This window comes from Cavia porcellus, unplaced genomic scaffold (genome assembly GCF_034190915.1).
Source record: "Cavia porcellus strain 051 isolate PalLab524CR breed Dunkin Hartley unplaced genomic scaffold, mCavPor4.1 scaffold_9, whole genome shotgun sequence".
Lineage (NCBI taxonomy): Eukaryota > Metazoa > Chordata > Mammalia > Rodentia > Caviidae > Cavia > Cavia porcellus.
Window position 1 is genome coordinate 71,717,359 of NW_026947492.1, and position 10,102 is coordinate 71,727,460.

Genomic DNA, 10,102 nt, shown 5'->3' on the forward strand with positions numbered 1-10,102 from the left:
TCCTAGACCTTAAATATACCCTTTTTTACCATGCCCCCCACACCCTGATTGTCAGGATTTCTTTGTGGTTATGTAGGCTGAACCAGACACCCTCATGTCTAACAACTTACACATATCATCTCTATATTTGAACCTCTCCTCAGAGATATATACCACCCCCTTCCTTTCCTATTCATCAATTTCATGGACATACCCGTGGTCAGGACTGACAGGTAGATTTTACATACATGCCCTGCCACAAAACTCTCAAATATCTTCTCACCTTTGTTTGTACCTTTTCAGGATAGATAAAAGCCTTTTCCACAAGCAGAGAGACTGCTGATATATTTATTAAAATCCTGTTGCAAGAAATCATTCCAAGCTTTGGTCTATGTCAGAGTATTCAGTCAGATAATGTCCAACTTTTATTTCTCAGACCTCTCAACAGGACTACAACTAAAATGGGGTGGCCCCTACCTGGTCTTCCTTGGAACTTCAATCATGGTCAAGGTCACTGGATTGCCATCCTGGTTTCACATCACCCAAGCTAAGTGGTGCCCTCTTAACCATAACTCTGATGACTCTAAACATTCTGAGTGGTCTATCTCCCATCTGCATCTCACCAAAGCCCCACAGCCACAATTTTCAGGCCAGGTTATGTTTTGTTATCCTATTTGGTTCCCAATCCCTTACATTCTATTAGTTAATTTTTTCACTGTAACAATCTTAGTTTTCTCTGCCCTCAGCTGTTTAGTTAAACATGAGACTCTTATAGGTCTAAGATCTCAGGTCACTTATAGTGACACAGCCATGGCCCTCCCCACCCCCACTCTATAATTTCACAAATATGATTCAGCTGTCAGGCCTTGTATTTCTCATGCTTCTTATTCTTTCCAGCTCAACTCCTGGAACAAAGATAAGTTCCACCTATACTTTTAACTTTTACCCTTTAAGATGGGGGAATGATTACCTCTCATAACTTCATTCCTTCCAATCCCACACTTATTTTTCACATCCTACCTCACCATGGCCCTGATGGAAAGATGTTTGGATCAGGGACACAGTGCCTTATACCTCCTCTGGGTCCTTTAATTATGATAGTGGCTGTCTCCTCATAGCACATTGTCTATTTGTTTCTCCAATCTAGACTGTGAGTTTTCAACAATGATAAAGTTGTCCTGGCTAAAACACCTACCTTCTACGTGGGCATCAACCGTCCTCTTGTCAACCTTCCTAAACCCCAATACAGTGCCCCTTTCAGCAGGATGTAGTAAGGGAGAGACTTTGCCCTTTTGCTAACAATACAAAGATTGGAATGAAAAGTTGCTGCCCTCGTATAAATTACTGTACAATTACAGTAATGATCTAACATGGTGGAAGGCCAGAGTAGAAATGCTTACCACTTCATTTTTCTTCTTCAGCCCTAATTGCAACTCCCCTTCCTGTTTGCATGCACAGAGAATTCCAAATGGTTCCTCACACATCATCAATATCCTCCCCATGTTCCACTTCAATCAGAAGTGACATAACTCTCTGCCTCTCTGTATGTAGTTGAAGGAAACAACCCAGCGGCCATGGGTTATGTGCTCCTTCCCACCTCCTCAGCACAATAAACCTGTTCATTTTATACTTTTGCTTCTCTAATGTGCCAGAATACTCAAACAAAAGTATGGTGAATACTGAAATTAATATGTTATTAATTAATATATATAAATTAATATATATAATTATGTGGATTGTATATATTAATATATAATTAATATAATATAATTAATATATATAAATATATTATATTTAAAAGCATATTACCACTAATACCCTTCAAAACTTCCCCCTTTACCCCAAACAGCCTTATTCTGTTGTTTTCTTACCATCTCCAGCAGCTGTAGAAGTCTTATTTTATCAATATCAGTATCTTTGACTTTGGTAGCTGATTTGTCTTCCTGAATTGATTAAAAACACTATCCTTTCATGGCCATTTGTGACTGAGGAGGAGCCAGAAGTCATATGGTGCCAGATTTGTGAATAAAGTTTATGAGGACACACCGTGATGTTTAATAAACTTGCCTTTTACTGGATGGAGCTGGCAGCAACATTCATCATATTTTGTTTTTATCATAGCTGGTAAACACTCTCATGAAAGAAGACTTTCAGAACTGCTTCAGAAAGTGTCAAGAACAATGGCATAAGGGTGTCTGTGTCAAGGAGGTTATTTGAAAGAGATTAGTCACAATACCTCTTCAACTGTATTAAAAAATTTAAATTGTAAACATTCACTATACTTTTTGATCCCCTTTCTATACTGATGTCAATAAATGACTGAGTAAAATTAAATAGGCCAAGCCAACAAACTTCGCATGTAAAGAATTCCAGATCATGTGCATAGACATCTGTCCACAGGTTCCCATGTTCTGAGGTTACACACAGCAGAATAACTTCTTTCCAAACAGTGTAACTAATGTTTTAAATAGAGGACAAGTTTTCCCCAATATTTCAGTAGAGAAAACTTACAAACGTGCTCTCATCCAAGGGCTCAAAGGTAAACATCAACAGTTCTAAGGTAGATTGATACTATCTGCCCGTGATAAAATGTGTTGGAAATGACACTTTCTCCTATTATACTTCAGCATAATTGTAACCTTAGTCTCAGCATAAAGAAAACATCATATAACCCCCAAAATGGAGCATGCTACAAAGTATGTGATGAGTATTTTCCACACTTACCACGATCATAAAAAAAGTCTCAAAAATTGACTATAGTCAAAATTCCTGCATAATGAGTTCATAAGAGGGAGTATCCTGGTGATTCCAGAATATTAAAAGGATCTTATGTAAACACTAGCAAAATCTGAATAAAGTATGAATCTTTACTGTAATAATGTATCAGTATTAGTTTATTGTTTATGAGAAGTGTATCATACTATACTGAGGCATCAATAATAGGAATTGTAGGAGGGATACTGCACTATCATGACAGGGTTTCTTTGAAACTCAACCTCTTCTAATGTTTTGGAAAAGTTTATGTTAGAAAATTCAAGATGAAGAATGATTATAAATACAATAAACACAGACTGTAGATATCTTACGATAAAAATTACAAGTATATACATAAACTTTGTTACTAGCAATTTTGTGGCAAGATTAAACCATTGATAGCAGTTTGTGGTCTCTGGAGAAATAAAAGGGGAAACAGTTTGGTACTAACTGGGAAATTTGTTTTGCTTGCATATAATTTTATACTCAAAACTTCAAGGAGTAAATTTTGAAGTAATTTTAAAGTTACCTTAGTTTTTTCTAAACAGAACCTCAGTTGCACAAGAAATGCCAATAAAATACAACAAATGAGATTATAACAGAAAAGGAAGCTTCTGTACAGCTAAAGAATAAATTTTTAGAATGAAGAAACAATTTACAAAATGGGAAAATGTTTTACCAACTACTCCTCAGACAGAGGATTAACATCAAGAATATAAGTAGAGAAGGGAACTGTGCTGCCAGAGGAGGTGAGTTCCTGCACACCATCCTAAGCCCTGGGAGAGTTTAAGATCACTGCTCCCAGTGGTCAAGGACATACCCAGCTTCCAGCCACACTAGACTGGGCACTGCAGGTTTCAGGCTTGCCTGAGTGAAACATTTTCCCATTCTGTAAGATGTCTCTTCATTCTAAAAATGCAAAAAAAAAAAAAAAAAAAAAAAAAAAAACCATAAGATCGATAGGGATAAAGTAAAAAGAAGGGGATAACACAAATGATATCAAGAGGCTATTTACAGAAGTAATAGCTGAAAATTTCCCAAACATGAGAATGGAAGCTGACATACAGATTAGTGAAGCATATAGCCATAGCCCAGATAGCCATAGCCAAAATAAAACTACACCCAGACATATAATAATCCCAGAAATGCAACATAAGAATAGAATATTAAAAGCTGTTAGAGCAAAAAGACAAATTACCTATAAAGGAAAACCTATGAGAACCACAGCAGAATTCTCAACACAAACAACAAAGTCAAAAAGAGCATGGAGTGAAGTATTTCAGATCATAAGGAAAATGATTTCTAAACCAGACTGATGTACCCTGAAAAATCGTCCTTCAAAATGGATGGAGAAATAAGATACTTCCATGACAAAGAACAGCTGAAAAACTTCCTGATCACCAAGCCAAACCGGCAAAGAATACTGAAAGACAGTTTAGATAGACATAGGAAAAATCCACTAAGCAAGGCAGCCAATTAAACAGAATGGAAAGATAAGAATGCAACAGCAGAAAGATACCATATCAACAATAAACCATGGTTCTACTCTCTTTGATGAGAGGTAAGAATAATATCATAAAGATATTTTCATCATAACATGCATGAGAGTGCAATATCAACAAAATTTAGTGTTGATTATATAAACTTTAATCTCTAATTAAGGTATTGTTGGCTATGTTTCTCCATTGTAAAAATATTATATTGAATTTCTGTGGTCTTTTATCTACAAGTGACTTTTTAAACTATAAACAATTGAAAGGGAAGTAGATTAATGTCTATCTAAAGAAAGACTAGGTCTTACTGAATTTTTATTGTGCACAGACTGTTTTTCGTTGTCTCAATGTCTTGAGTGTAAAATACTGAATTAATGTTGTGAGACAGAAACAAAGTGCCATGAATAAATAAATATTCCAAGTTCTGGCTCATGTTATATAAGAAAGTTTCATAATGATGCTTGATTTAGAACTTGAAGTTTCTATCAAGGCAGTAAAGGAAAGTTCAAGTCACTACTATATGATGATAGGGCACCACAATTAGAGGCAACAACACTTTCAAGGCAATTACTTTCTTAGATCTTTATACATATTAGCATTTTTGCTTTCAGTAATTTTACTCTTGTAACATGGCAAAGTCATACATAATACTCTGGTATCAGTCAGAAGTTACTTTCTCAATGAAGTTTTCTCTTTTCCTGAATGTAAATTAGGGCCTCTTCATTTTGTTTACCATCACATTATCATTTGCTTCACAACAATGATAAAATTTGTAATTGTATCACATGCCAACACCATATATATTCACATGTATATGTATACATTTATGAACATGTATATACATTAATATATGGGTATATACATACATATATGTGTATAATGTGTGTATGACTTACACGTTTTTGTTTAAATCTGTCTTTTCCATTGGAGTGCAACATCCTTAAATCTTGGTGTTCTTCATCTTATAAGTTAGTACAGAGCAGCATACAGGATTAGGAAGTGAGCATGAAAACCATAACAGTGCAGTGGCTTTTATGGTAATGCTTTAGAATTAAGGGTTTGATTGACATAATGGCTGTATCAAAATACCAATCGCACCAATAAGAAAATCATATATGACAATATTGGAAGGTAGAGAAGTTTGGCAGGTGGTAACAATAGGTATTCTTTTTTTAAATTTTATTTAAAGAGAAACAAAACAAAACAGAAAATGGGTAGAAATAATACATACTTCCAAATAAAAAATAAACAGTAATAAATCACTTGTTGATGCTTATATATTGTCCTCTTACAAATAGTTGTTCAAGATACAAAAGAACACTCAAATGGGAATTCAAACAGCAAGACTGCAAATAGTTCTGTTCAGCTAATAAAAACTTAGTAATATGGTTATCAATCCTATACTCTTAAACGTACACACATTTATACATATCTTCATTTATATTGAGATTAAACAAACCAAAGCAGACTAAAATCACTCTGCATAAAGAACAATAGTATTGCTGGATTTCACATCATGACATTCCAGAGTCAGCATTGGGTACCGTAGTGACTTTTTCCTTCAAAGTATTTGTTCATTTTCATCATGTGTCATAAGATCAGTTCTCATAAACTGTTTATAGGTTTTATGCAAGCATGAGTCTTAACATGTATTTTTATCTTTAGAGTGAGAAACAGAACAAAGCAGGACAGAACAAAACACATTCCAATAGACACACAAAACTAACTGCTGTACAAGAAGTTTTATCATGGTTACTGTGTTGTCTCTTGTTATCATCAATACAATTGGCTATATCATCAGATACAGTATAATTGAATACATAAGTACATAGCAGTATTAATAGAAATACAACCTTGTAGATAGTGTAGAACTACAAAAACAGGTAGCAATCAACCCAGAATGGATATCATAGTGAATCATTGTCATTTTCAGTATAGTTTTCTATGCTCTCAGACTTGATACTATCAACCTTGACAGCTTTGAATAAAATATGTCAATAACAAACAGCAATCAAACAAATCAGATTTAACTAAGATTAGTCATGATATAACAATATAAGTTATACAAATTATCCAAATTAAGTTAATAGGAAATTAAAGATGATTACTGTGCTATATGCTGATATTTTTGAAATAGCTGTCTGTGCCCTCAGATCTAGTGCTTGTATACAAACTGGATGGAATAAGTTCTATTAAGCAGAATGGTGTGAGTAATATGTTTTTTTAATTCCTGATACACTATTAGCAATATATTCTGCTGTCATTTTTAAGACTATTCCTCCCCTTTCATTCCCCCAGGATGTACTGTGCATTTTGGGGTCTCCCCAAAACCCTCAGTTTTATACTGGGGGGGGGGGCAACCTGCTATTTCCCTAAGTGGTTCTGAACCTTCTCACTCCTGGACTTGATCTCTAGCTGTATTTCTTTACCTATTAAAGCCTGTCTTTCCAATCTATCCATAAATACTGGTCCATTTGCCCCTATTACTTTCTGGTTCCCTATCACATAGAGTACTGTTTTCTCATATTTGATTTTTGGTCCATATACCCTTCTTCAGGTTAATTGTATTTCCTATAAAGAGCATCTCGGTGGATCTTACCTTTTCATACACTCTGCCGGCGATTCTCTATATTTTTCCTTAATTTAGTGCATCTAGGCCATGTATATTAGAGATTATAGCCAACCATCTCTGCCTAATTTCTGTTGTACTCTTTTTCCATCATTAGTTATCTGACTGTCTTCTTTATTTTGCTTTCTGCTCCATTCATTGAGGCATCTTTGCCACTGTTCCTGAAATCCTGGTACTTTGCTCTCTCTTTAGAACGTCCTGCAATATTCTCTGTAGAGTTGGATTGGTGGTTGTGAATTCCCCCAGTTTCTCTTTATCTTGTTTCTCCATTATTTTCTAGAGACAATTTTTCAGGGTACATCAAACTGGGCTGGAGGTTATTTTTTTTCAGGGCTTGGAATACTTCACTCCATGCTCTTCTTGATTTAATGTTTTGTACCAAGAAGTCTGCCATAATTCTGATGGGCTTTCACTTGTAGGTAATCTGTTTCTTGTCTCTGACAGCTTTTAATATTCTGTTCTTATATTGGATTTCTGGGATCTTGATTATTATATGCCTGAGTGTAGTTCTGTTTTGGTTGTAGATGGCCAGAGTTCTGTATGCCACATACATCTGAATATCATTTCCATTTCTTTTTTTGGAAAGTTTTCCTTAATTATTTCTGTGAATAGCCTTTGTGGTTCCTTTGTTGTACCCCTGCTTCTTCATTCACATTCTTTATTCTTAAGATATGGATCCTCTTGTCATCTTCTAGCCTTTGTATTGTTACTGCTTGTTTTCTTGTTATTTTTAAGAAATTTTCCTTTTTGATCCCACATTGCAATCCTGTCCTCCAGTTTGGATAATCTATCATTAGTTTCTTTAAAGCAGTTTTGCCAGCTTTCAATGGAATTTTTAATTTCCAGGTAATCTCTTTGAACCTGCTTGATGTACTCTATGTTTTCTTTATATTCTTCATCCTTTTTTTTTTGTTTTCCTCCATTCTTCCATCTGTGTCTTCTTGAGAGGTAGTTACCATTTCTTTTATTAATCTATTTATATCTTGCTTTAGTCGGTTAAATACTTCACTTTTGAACTCATCTATAAGGTCCCAAAGATATCTTTTTATGTCCATTGGTGCCATGCCTGATATTGCATGTTTGCTGTCCTCAGTCTCCTTTGAATTTACCTTTCCTGGATCAATGTTCTCAGGGTTGGGGACTGGGGATCCTTTCTTTTTGCTTCCTTTTCTCATATTTTTTGTTTCTTCCATACAGGTGTATATAGGAGGCTCCAGATTCTTTCTTTGTTGGTTCAGTTAGCACGCTGACTAGGTGCTCCTATCCACTGCAGTGTCCTAAGGAGGTACAAACAGGGGCAGCCCATGGTGGACCCTCCCATTTGGGTGAGTCAGCCTGCTGAGGGCTTCACTGCATTAGGGTGTGCTGCCAGGAATAGAGACTTGGTTTGGGTTAACCTATTGGATATCAGCCTGGGGTGTGACCCAGGTCAAGTGCTCCCCACAAATCCTGCTTGAGAAGGGAGCAGCTGACTGAAGACATCACTGCTCCTTGTTCTCTCCAGTCTGCCAGGCCCCAGAATGCCACCTGCTGGAGCCCCCACTTCTGTTGACCGGCTCCATTCCTGTCACTCACTGCAGGTTGATGCAGGTTCTCCACCAGCTCAGCTCTCTGATCAGCACGCCAACCCCCAACCTCAGCGTGAGTGCATCTCCAGTGAGTTGAAGTGGCGGGCTTTTGGTAGCTCAGTAAGTCTCGGCTGTGCAAGTTCAAGTGCTGCAGTGAGAGCACCGAGCCTTTAGCTGTTCCACCAGTAGCACCAGGACTGTATGTTTAATTGGTTTCACTCAGCTTAGTTTGTTTCTGGGTCAAGTGGATCCATCTGCCTCTGTATATACCCACACTGTATTATTTTTGGAGTCTAAGTTGACTATCTCTGGGAGCCTCTGTAACCTGCTGTTATCTATCCACCATCTTTACTGGGACCCCTCAGATACTCTTTTCTAAAAGTTTAAAATCACCACTTCAAATTTGAACTTTTAGCTGAATGGAGAAGTAAAGCAGTAGGAGAAATGTTTTATGAGTTGTGGCTTTTGAAATGCAGAGACCTGTGGCAAGTCCAGCTGAAGGCATTCTTCACTTCATTATTGCTCAGGCTGTGGATGATGGGATTCAACATGGGAGTCACAATAGTGTAGGACAATGACAACAATTTCTTATTCTCAGGAGAACTATTTGATTTGGGCCAAAATATGTGAGACTCATAGATACATAGAAAAGGCAAACAACAAGGAGGTGAGAAGAGCAGGTAGAGAAGGATTTACGCTTACCTGTAGCTGATGGAATCTTGAGGATGGCAGCAGCAATGCGGGTGTAGGAAGACAAGATCAGCAAGCAGGGGATCATGACCACCAGAATGGTTCCAATAATGGCATAGATCTCAAACAGGGCTGTGTCTGCACAGACCAGCCTCAGCACAGGTGGGCTGTCACAGAAGAAGTGGTTCACTTTGTTGGAGGCACAGAATGGGAAACTGAAGAACCACACGGTCTGCACATTGGCTACAGGAACTCCTGGAAACCAGGAGGCTGTGGCCAGTTGAATGTGTGTCTTTTGGCTCATGAGGACTGGGTAATGCAAGAGTCTGCAGATGGCTACATAGTGGTCATATGCCATGGTGGCCAAGAGGAAGCAATTTGGCCACCCCAAAGAAGGAGAAATACACCTGAGTGGTACAGCCAAGAAAGAAGATGGTTGTGTCCTGGGAAAGCAGGGTTCCTGGCATTTTAGGAACAATGACTAAGCTGAAGCTAATCTCCAAGAAAGACAATTTCTTGAGGAAGAAGTACATGGAGTGTGCAGCATGGAATCAGTCAAGGTAACCAGAAGGATGAGGCTGTTTCCCATCAGGGTGGCCAGGTAGATGGCAAGAAATACCAGGAAGAGCAATGACTATATCTCAGTAGGTAAGGAGGAGAGGCTCATGAGGATAATCTCACTTATTCATGTCCAATTTCCTCCAGCCATAAATGTAGTTTTAAATTTCCAGTGTGGTCATGGAGAGAAATTCTTGATTGGAACAGCAATCACATTATGAATTTTTTTCCATGTTCCTTTTTACTCTCAGGGAAAGAGCCAATGTCAAGCTCTCATTTGCTAGGGCCTTATGTTATTTTAAAATTAAGATACAAGGAAGGATAATGAGTGCAGGAAGTGTGAGGAGAGCAGTTGTTAATCCTTTCCTAACGTTACTGTTTTTATAATTTGGTTTCTATTTTATGATGTTAGTTTTAAAAATGGATTGAAT

At 37.2% G+C, this 10,102-nt stretch overlaps 1 pseudogene; it reads right to left on the reverse strand.

Moving 5' to 3' along the window:
• Positions 1-8,872: 8,872 nt before the first annotated feature.
• Positions 8,873-9,822, reverse strand: LOC100716033 (olfactory receptor 10A5-like; annotated as a pseudogene).
• Positions 9,823-10,102: the final 280 nt, after the last annotated feature.